Genomic DNA, 9,335 nt, shown 5'->3' with positions numbered 1-9,335 from the left:
AGCAATGCATAGTTTAAATGTGGTGATATCTGTGATCAAATTAATAATTGTAGTACAGGTGATTAAATGTCATAAAGAGCTCTCATTAAAAAAATGAATTTTTCATGTAGAAAAATAAAAACATGACCAGAGAAAATTAATTTAAGGAAAGAGAAAGACACGTAGGAGGACAGGAAAAAAAGAAACATGAGCGCTGATGGGGGCAATTGTGATCAAAGTGCACCAAATGCAGATTAAAATGTGACATAAAACACATTGCTTGCTCAATTTATATTCACTAATTAAATTTTTGATTCTCACAGATAGGTGGTAAATACCAAATAAATTTGTCTCAGACAATAAAACCTCTTTAACCACTGTAAGAATATATTTAAAACCAATATAAAGCAAAAATTATAAATGTGTTATTAGCCTATAGATTGTAATATTATCAAACATGAAACAAAACTTAGATGACTTTTGAATATTTATGTGTATTAAAGTTGTGGATAAAATTATGCTTAGTGGTAATTGTGGGAAGAATGGGAAAAAATAAAATAATATTTTTATAAAGAAAATATATAAAAATTATGACAAAACTGTGGGAATAAAGTTTCTTTCTCTTTAAAAATAGATAAATTAGGTTCATTTAACTATATATAATAATATAAATTCTAATATTTCCAAATTATTGATCTAAGAAAAATGATTCATCCTGGCTTTGTAAAATATTGAGAAACAATTATGGGTTAATATTACATCTTCTTTCTTCTTTTTTCATTTTGTTTTGTGTTTAGTTTGTTGTTTTGTTTTTGTTCCTTGATCCATATTTTCCTTGTAATCATGACTGTCCTTGAAATGTATGTTGTATGCTGTGGGAACTCCTTCAGAAAATATCCTTTAAGATAATGCCCCAAAATTCTCATGTGGAAAATGTCTCTGAATTAATTTAAAAGGAAAACTGAAACTTCATCAGCTAGCAGGAATAGACCCAACAGAAATTATAATGCATTTTACTACTGATAAAATTTTAAAATTATGGGAAGACAATGAACCCTGGTAAAGAGCTTCTGTTAATTTTTTAGGAGAGATTAATAGCATTTATCCCAAAAGTTGTAGGATTAATCTTATAAAGAGAACTACTTTGATTATTTTCCACATTGTACATGACACATCAATAACCGGAGCCTGTACAGTTAATACTGATGCAAATATATCAGCAAAGGCAGGTTACAAATAAGATTTAAGTAAGGTGGAACAAAACCCTTATAATTCTGTTCAAAAAACAAATTATTTGCTATTCTCATGGTACTAAGGGATTTTAAAGAACATCTCAATCTAGTTACTGACTCGTGAGATGCAGAAAGAATTGTTATACATATTGAAACTGCTGAATTTATACCATATTATACAGACTAACTTCATTTTCAATAAAGTTCAAGATGTAATTAGGTATAGGCTTTGTCCCACATGCATAATACATGTCTGATCCCATATGGATCTTCCATATCCTTTAGCCAAATATAATGCTTAAATTGATCAATTGTTGATTGTAAATGTGCTGAAGACCTCAGAATTTCATAAAAACATCATGTCAATAGCAAAGGTTTAAATAAAGAGTTTTCTATTACATGACATAGAGCTAAGGAGACTATTAATATGTCCTACTTGCTCTTTCTATAACCAAACACTTCTACCTGCCAGGAGAAACACCAAGGGTTCTCAAAGAAATGAAATCTGACAGACGGATGTTCCAGTTTGCAGATTTGAGAAAATTAAAATATGGACACCACACCATTGGCACTTTTTCAGGTTTTCAGTGGACAGCTGTTTTGAGCTCAGAAAAGGCTGATTCAGTAATTACACATTTATTAGAAAGTATAGCCATAACTATCATAGGTATACCTGCACAAATAAAGGTAGATAATGGTCCAACATGTGCCTCTAAGAAAATGAAATAGTTTTTCGCTTATTATAATAAAAAGCACATTATAGGTATACCAAACTATCCTACAGATCAGACAACTATGGAAAGTTCAAATTGAACTATAAAGGATGTGTCTTATAAAAAAGATAAAGGGATGGAAAATACCTTCAGAAATAGAATGTATAGTGCTTTATTAACTTTGAATTTTCTTAATGCTGATGAGAAAAGAACAGGGGCAGCAGAGAGACATTGGATAATAGAAAAAAATTTGAAATAAATTAGTCAGTGTATTTCAAGGAAGTACTGTTCTTAAAATAGAAACCAGGAAATATTCTAAGTTGGGGACAGGGCTTCACTCTTGTTTCCACAGGAGAAGAAAATCTGTAGATACCATCAAAATTAATAAAGATTCAGTTTTGAAAAGAGATACCTCTCGGGAGAGAAATGACTGTTCAGTGGTAAGAAAACCTCATTAGGTTTCTGATATTACTAAAAGATACATTATCATAGCAAGCTCCTTGATTTTCTGGCACCACAGAGTTTAGCAAAATGGCTGCCAAAATGTGAGCCAAAAAAAGGGTGATAACAATGAGCATGCCAAAGGACAGAATAAAGTCCATGAGGCCTCAACCCTACTAAAAGAACTAAAACAAAAGAGGAGAGCGGATAGAAGGGGAGGCATTCTTCTCCAAGAAAGAACACATGAAATGAATATACACCTTCCAGTAGCATTGTATGGACTGAACATATTATATTTATCAATAAAATGCCTCATGTTCCTCCTTTTCTTTTATCTTTGCTTCTTTTCTCCTTCTTAATATTAATTCTCTTTTGGTCATGCTTTTTTTTTTCTAAATGGATATTTCATTTTCTAATGACAGCTATTTCTGACATTTAGTTGATGGGGATTCTCAGCCAATCACATTCTGCTTAAGGTGTGTCCCCCTGAGCCCACACAAAACAAATAAAAGATCAAAGTGCCTTGCCACTTCCTCTCTTTGGTTCCCTGCTCACCTGGTGTTCATGGGATCTCTGGTCATTTAAGTTTTTCCCCTTTTATTAAAAGGTAAATCTTTTTGTATTAAGTTGGCCTGGTTAATTATCGATTGACCACGCCCCGCCATATTTAGTAAATTGTAGTACTGTTAGTAATTTGATCACAGGTATGACATATATATATATATATATATATGTATATATATATATATATATATGTAATAATGTAAAAAGAGATCATGAATTTGAAGGAGAATGTAGAGGAATGTGCAAGGATTTAGAGATTTAGAGTGAAGACAGTGAAGGAATAATGTTGTATTTTGTCCCGCGTTACCTTCTCGCCAGCCAAGAACGACGCTGGGCACTTAGGATACTTCTGCAGTAAAGCTTTAATGCGTCTTGAGAGGGAGAGCATCAGCTTCCAAAGCGGAGACCCAGAATGAGGGGAACCCAGCCCTTAAAAAGGAAACAGTCCTCGCTTCTGATGTGTCACTCTTGGATTGGTCCGCTGCCCATTATCCCAGATGATGCCTCGGGAGTAGGCAGGGACGCAGCGGTAGAGAGTTACCAAGCACGTGCGCTGGGATTAAAGGCGTGTGCTACATCACCTTGAACTCACAGAGGTCTGCCTGTCTCTGCCTCCCAGGCATCGGGACCAAAGGCGTGTACTACCACGCCTTGAGGTTGCAGAGGTCAATCTGCCTCTGCCGCCCAGGCATCAGGACTAAAGGCGTGTACTGCCACACCTTGAGGTCACAGAGGTCAATCTCTACCTTTGTTCCTAGAAGTAATGGAGAATGTGATCCGGCCCTCCACAGTATTTATATTGTTACATCAAAAATACAGCTGGGATGTGGGATTACACAATTTATATCCCTGCATTGAGGGGGCAGAGACAAGTGGATCTCTGTGATTTCAATGCCAGCATGGTCTTCAGGTGAAGATAGATGTTATAAACCACACATCAAATTCCACACACTAATAATTGGAAACTTCAACACCCCATTCTCACCAATGAACAAGTCTGCCAGACAGCAACTTAACAGAGAAATAGAGGAACTAAAAGATGTTATTAGTCAAATGGGCTTAAGAAACATATATAGGTTGCTGTTTTATTTCATTGATGATATTCTTTGCCTTAGAGACGCTTCTCAGTTTAAGGAGGTACAATTTATTGGATGCTGTTTTCAGAGTCTGCACTCCTGATGTTATAGTTAGTATGTAAACTACTATCCAAAGGCATTCAAGGATACTTCTCACTTTCTCTTTAACAGATTCAGTGTAACTGAATTCATGTTAAAATATTTAACTAAATGACTTGAGTTTTGTGTGTGGGGATATTAATCTACTAGTGTTCTTCTACGTATCAACATACAGTTAGGTCAGTTTCATTTGTTGAAGATGCTTTCTTTTTTCCAATGAATGATTTTGACTTCATTGTCAAAAATCAAGTGTTCATAGGTATGTGGATTAGTATCATATCTCGAAATCAATTCCTTTGATTTGCATTTCTGTCTTTAATGCCAATAGCAAGCTGCTTTTCTTAATGTCTTTCTATAGTAGAGCTTAGTCAGGGATGGTGATTCCTCTGGAAGTTACCTTATTGTACATCATAGTTTTGGTTATATTGAAGCTATTGTTTTCCATATGAAGTTGAATATTGTTCTTTCAAGGTCTGTGAATAATTGTGTTGGTATTTAGATGGGGATTTTCCTGAATTTGTAGATTACTTTTGGTAAGATTGTCATTTTTATTATGTTGATCCTACCTGTGCAAGAGCATGGTGGTAAATCTTTTCATATTCTTACATCTTCTTCAAATTCTTTCTTCAAAGACTTAAAGTTCTTGTCATATAAGTCCTTCAGTTATTTGGTTAGAGTTACCACAAGATAGTTTATGTTATTTTTGACTATTGTAAAGAGGGATGTTCCTCTGAATTCTTTCTCAGCCCATTTATCATTTTTGTATATGAGGGTTACTGATTTTTTTGTTAATCATGTATTCTGTAATCATGTAATAAGGTGTTTATCACCTGCTGGAGTTCACTGGTAGAATCTTTGGGGTCATTTATCAATACTATCATATAATCTTCCCTTCCAATTTTTCCTTTGACCTGGTTTATATCTTTTGCTCTAGCTAGACCTTCAAGTACTATATTGATTAAATATGAAGTGAGTGAACAGTCTTGTCTTGTTCCTGACTTTAATGGACTCAATTTGATTTATTCTCCATTTAGTTTGAAGTCAACTGTTGACTTGCTCTATACTGCCTTTGTTGTATTTAAATATGTTTCTTATACTCATGATCTACCTAAGAAATGTATCATGAAGGGGTGTTGAATTTTGTAAAAGACTTTTTTTAGTACCTAATAAGATCTTTATGTAGTTCTTTTACTTTCAGTTTATTTATATGGTGGATTACATTTACAAATATTTGCATAATGAACCATAACTTCATCTCTGGGATAAAACCAACTTGATCATAGTGCATGGTGTTTTTTAAAATGTGTTATTGGTTCTGGTTTGTTATTATTATATTGAGTACTTTTGTGTCAATGTTCATGAGACAGAATGGTCTGAAATTCTCTTTCTTAGTTGAGGCTTTGGGTCATTTGTGTATCAGGATAACTGCAGCCACATACAAAGTTTGACAATGTTCCTTCTGTTTTAATTGTGAGGAAAAATTTGAGAAGTATTTGTTCTTTTTTTGGAAATTCTAGTAGATTTCTGGACCGCAACAATCTGAACCTGTGCTTTTTATGGTTGGGAGACTTTTGATGAAAGTTTCTCTTTTTTTTGTGTTATAGTTGTATGTAATTTTTTATCTGGTTTTGATTTAATTTTGATATGTGGTACCTATACATAAAATTGTCCATTTCTTTTACATTTTCTAATTTAGTAGAGTGTAGGTTTTCAATGTATGCTATATTGATTCTCTGGATTTTCTAATATGTGTTGTCATTTCCCCCTTTTCATTTTTGATTTTGATTAAGATGGTTACTTTGGATAAGGGCTTGTATATCTTACTTTTAGAGTAAGTATTGATTTTCTCTAAGAATCAACTCTTTGTTTCATTAATTCTTTGTATTGTTCTTTTTGTTTCTATCTTACTGATTTCAGCCATCAGTTTGATTATTTCCTGTCATCTACTCCTCCTGGTTGACTTTGCTTTCTTTTGTTCTAGAGCTTTCAGGTTTGCTGTAAACTTGCTAGTGTGAGATTTCTCCAAGTTCTTTATCAAGGCTCTTAGTACTATGACCTTTCCATTTAGCAATGCTTTCATAAGTTTTGTTATGTTGTGCTTCTATTTTAAATGAATCCTAGGAACTCTTTAATTTCTTTCTTAATTTCTTCCTTGACCCACCTATGATTTAATTGAGTAATGTTTAATTTTCATGAGTTGTTAGACTTTCTGCTATAGAGTTGATGTTGAATTCTAACTTCAAGCCATGCTGATCTGATAAGATAAAATGAATTATTATAATTATTTGTGTCTATTGAAGCTTGTTTTGATATGAAGTATGTGGTAAAATTTAGAGAAGATTCCATGAGATGCTGAGGAGAAGATATAGTCTTTTGTGTTTGGATGAAATATTCTATAAATGCCTGTTAAGTTTATTTGTGTAACAATGTATGTTAGTTCCCCTATTTCTCTGTTAAGTTTCTGTCTGGAACTCCTGTCTTGTGGTGACAGTATGGTGCTGAAGTCTTTGACTTTTAATGTGTAAGTTTTAGTGTGTAATTCAAGCTTTAGTAGTGTTTATTTTACAAATGTGGGTACCCTTACATTTGTGCCATAGATATTTAGAATTGAGACTTTGCTTTTGTTGATTTTCATTATGATGAATACGAAATGTCATTCTCCATCTCATCTGATTAATTTTACTTTGCAATATATTTTGTTAGATATTAGATATTAGGGTCGTTACACCCACTTGTTTCTTAGGTCCATTCAAATGGAAAATCTTTACCTAGTCGTTTATCTGAAGGCATGCCTGCCTTTGAGATTGAGGAATGTTTCTTTTTTTTGAGTTTACATATATTTTTTTATTTATTAAAAATTTCCACATCCTCCCATTTCTCTTCCCCTCTTTCTCTTTCTCCCCAAACTTCCTCTCCCCTTCGGTCCAGAGTTTTTTTTTTTTCATGTTCTGCCCCTCATTTGGACCATGGGGGGCTCAGTCCGGTGCTCCAATGTGAGTCTCCACCTACATCTCCATCCATCATCGGATGAAGGATCTATGGTGATAAGCAAAATCTTCATCAGTATGGTTATATGCCAAGGCCGGTTCAGGCAACCTTTCCTCTGTCTAGAGAACAGTCTGGAGATCTCTCCTTGGACCTGGGATCCCCTTTATAATCAAGTCTCTTGTAAACCCTAAAATGACTCCCTTAGTTGAGATATATTCTTGCCTGATCCCATATCCATCCATCCTCCCTCCCCCCACCTCAGTCCCCCGAGTTTTCCCCATTCCTCCCCTACTGCCTTCTCTCTAACCCTCTCCCCTTCCAACAACCATCCCCCCCATCCCCCCATGCACCCGAGGTTACCTGGGACTCTTGTCTATTTCCAATCTCGAGGAGGATAAGTACATGATTTTCTTCAGGTTCACCTTCTTATTTAGCTTCTCTAGGATCTCGAATAATAGGCTCAAAGACCTTTAATTATGGCTAGAATCCACTTATGAGTGAGTACATACCATATTCCTCTTTTTGGGTCTGGCTTACCTCACTCAGTAAAGCGTTTTCTATGTCCATCCATTTGCATGCAAAATTCAAGATGTCATTGTTTTTTACCGCTGAGTAAAACTCTAATGTGTATATGTGTTCCACACCTTCTTTAACCATTCTTCTACTGAGGGGCACCTAGGTTGTTTCCAGGTTCTGGCTATTACAAATAGTGCTGTTATGAACATAGTTGAACAAATGCTTTTGTAGTATGATAGGGAATCTCTTGGGTGTATTCCCAAGAGTGGAATTGCTGGGTCCTGAGGGAGGTTGACTCCCAGTTTCCTGAGAAACCGGCACGCAGATTTCCACAGTGGCTGTACAAGTTTGCATTCCCACCAACAATGGATGAGAGTTTCCCTCTTTCCACATCCTCTCCAGCATAGGCTATCATTGGTGTTTTTGACTTTAGCTATTCTGACCGGTGTAAAATGGTATCTCATAGTTGTTTTTATTTGCATTTCCCTGATCACTAAGGATGTTGAGCATGACCTTAAGTGTCTTTTGGCCATTCAAATTTCTTCTGTTGAGAATTCTCTGTTCAGATCAGCACCCCATTTTTTAATTGGGTTAATTAGAGTTTTATTGTCAAGTTTCTTGAGTTCTTTGTATATTTTGGAGATCAGGCCTTTATCTGATGAGGGGTTGGTGAAGATCTTCTCCCAGACAGAAGGTAGCCTTTTTGTCTTACTTACAGTGTCCTTTGCTTTACAGAAGCTTCTCAGTTTCAGGAGGTCCCATTTATTCATTGATTCTCTTATTGTCTGTGCTACTGGGGTTCTACCTAGGAAGTGGTCTCCTGTGCCTATGTCTTGTAGACTACTTCCCACTTTCTCTTCTATCTGGTTCAAAGTGGTCGGATTAATGTTGAGTCTTTAATCCATTTAGACTTGATTTTTGTGCATGGTGATAGATATGGATCTACTTTCATTCTTCTACAGGTTGACATCCAGTTATGCCAGCACCATTTGTTAAAGATGCTTTCCTTCTTCCATTGCATACCTTTAGCCCCCTTGTCGAAAATCAAGTGTTCATACGTTTGTGGGTTAATATCTGGGTCTTCTATTCGATTCCATAGGTCGACTTCTCTGTTCTTATGCCAGTACAATGCTGTTTTCAATACTGTAGCTGTGTAATAGAGTTTGAAGTCAGGGATGGTTATACCTCCAGATGTTCCGTTATTATATAAGATTGTTTTGGCTATCCTGGGTTTTTTGCTTCTCCATATAAAATTAATTATTATTCTCTCAAGGTCTGTGAAGAAGTTTGATGGGATTTTGATGGGGATTGCATTGAATCTATAGATTGCTCTTGGTAAAATTGCCATTTTTACTATGTTGATCCTCCCAATCCAAGAGCAAGGAAGATCTTTCCATTTTCTGGTATCCTCCTCAATTTCTTTCTTCCAAGACTTAAAGTTCTTGTCAAATAGGTCTTTCACTTCCTTGGTCAGAGTTATCCCAAGATATTTTATGCTATTTGTGGCTATTGTGAAAGGTGAAGTTTCTCTGATTTCCCTCCCTGCTTCTTTATCCTTTGTGTATAGGAGGGCAACTGATTTTTTGGACTTGATCTTGTATCCTGCCACATTACTAAAGGTGTTTATCAGCTGTAGGAGTTCTTTGGTAGAGTTTTTGGGGTCGCTCATGTATACTATCATATCGTCTGCAAATAACGAGAGTTTAACTTCTTCCTTTCCAATTCGA

Source organism: Myodes glareolus, chromosome 10 (genome assembly GCF_982192425.1).
Source record: "Myodes glareolus chromosome 10, mMyoGla1.1, whole genome shotgun sequence".
Lineage (NCBI taxonomy): Eukaryota > Metazoa > Chordata > Mammalia > Rodentia > Cricetidae > Myodes > Myodes glareolus.
Note: the sequence above shows the minus strand (reverse complement) of the source record.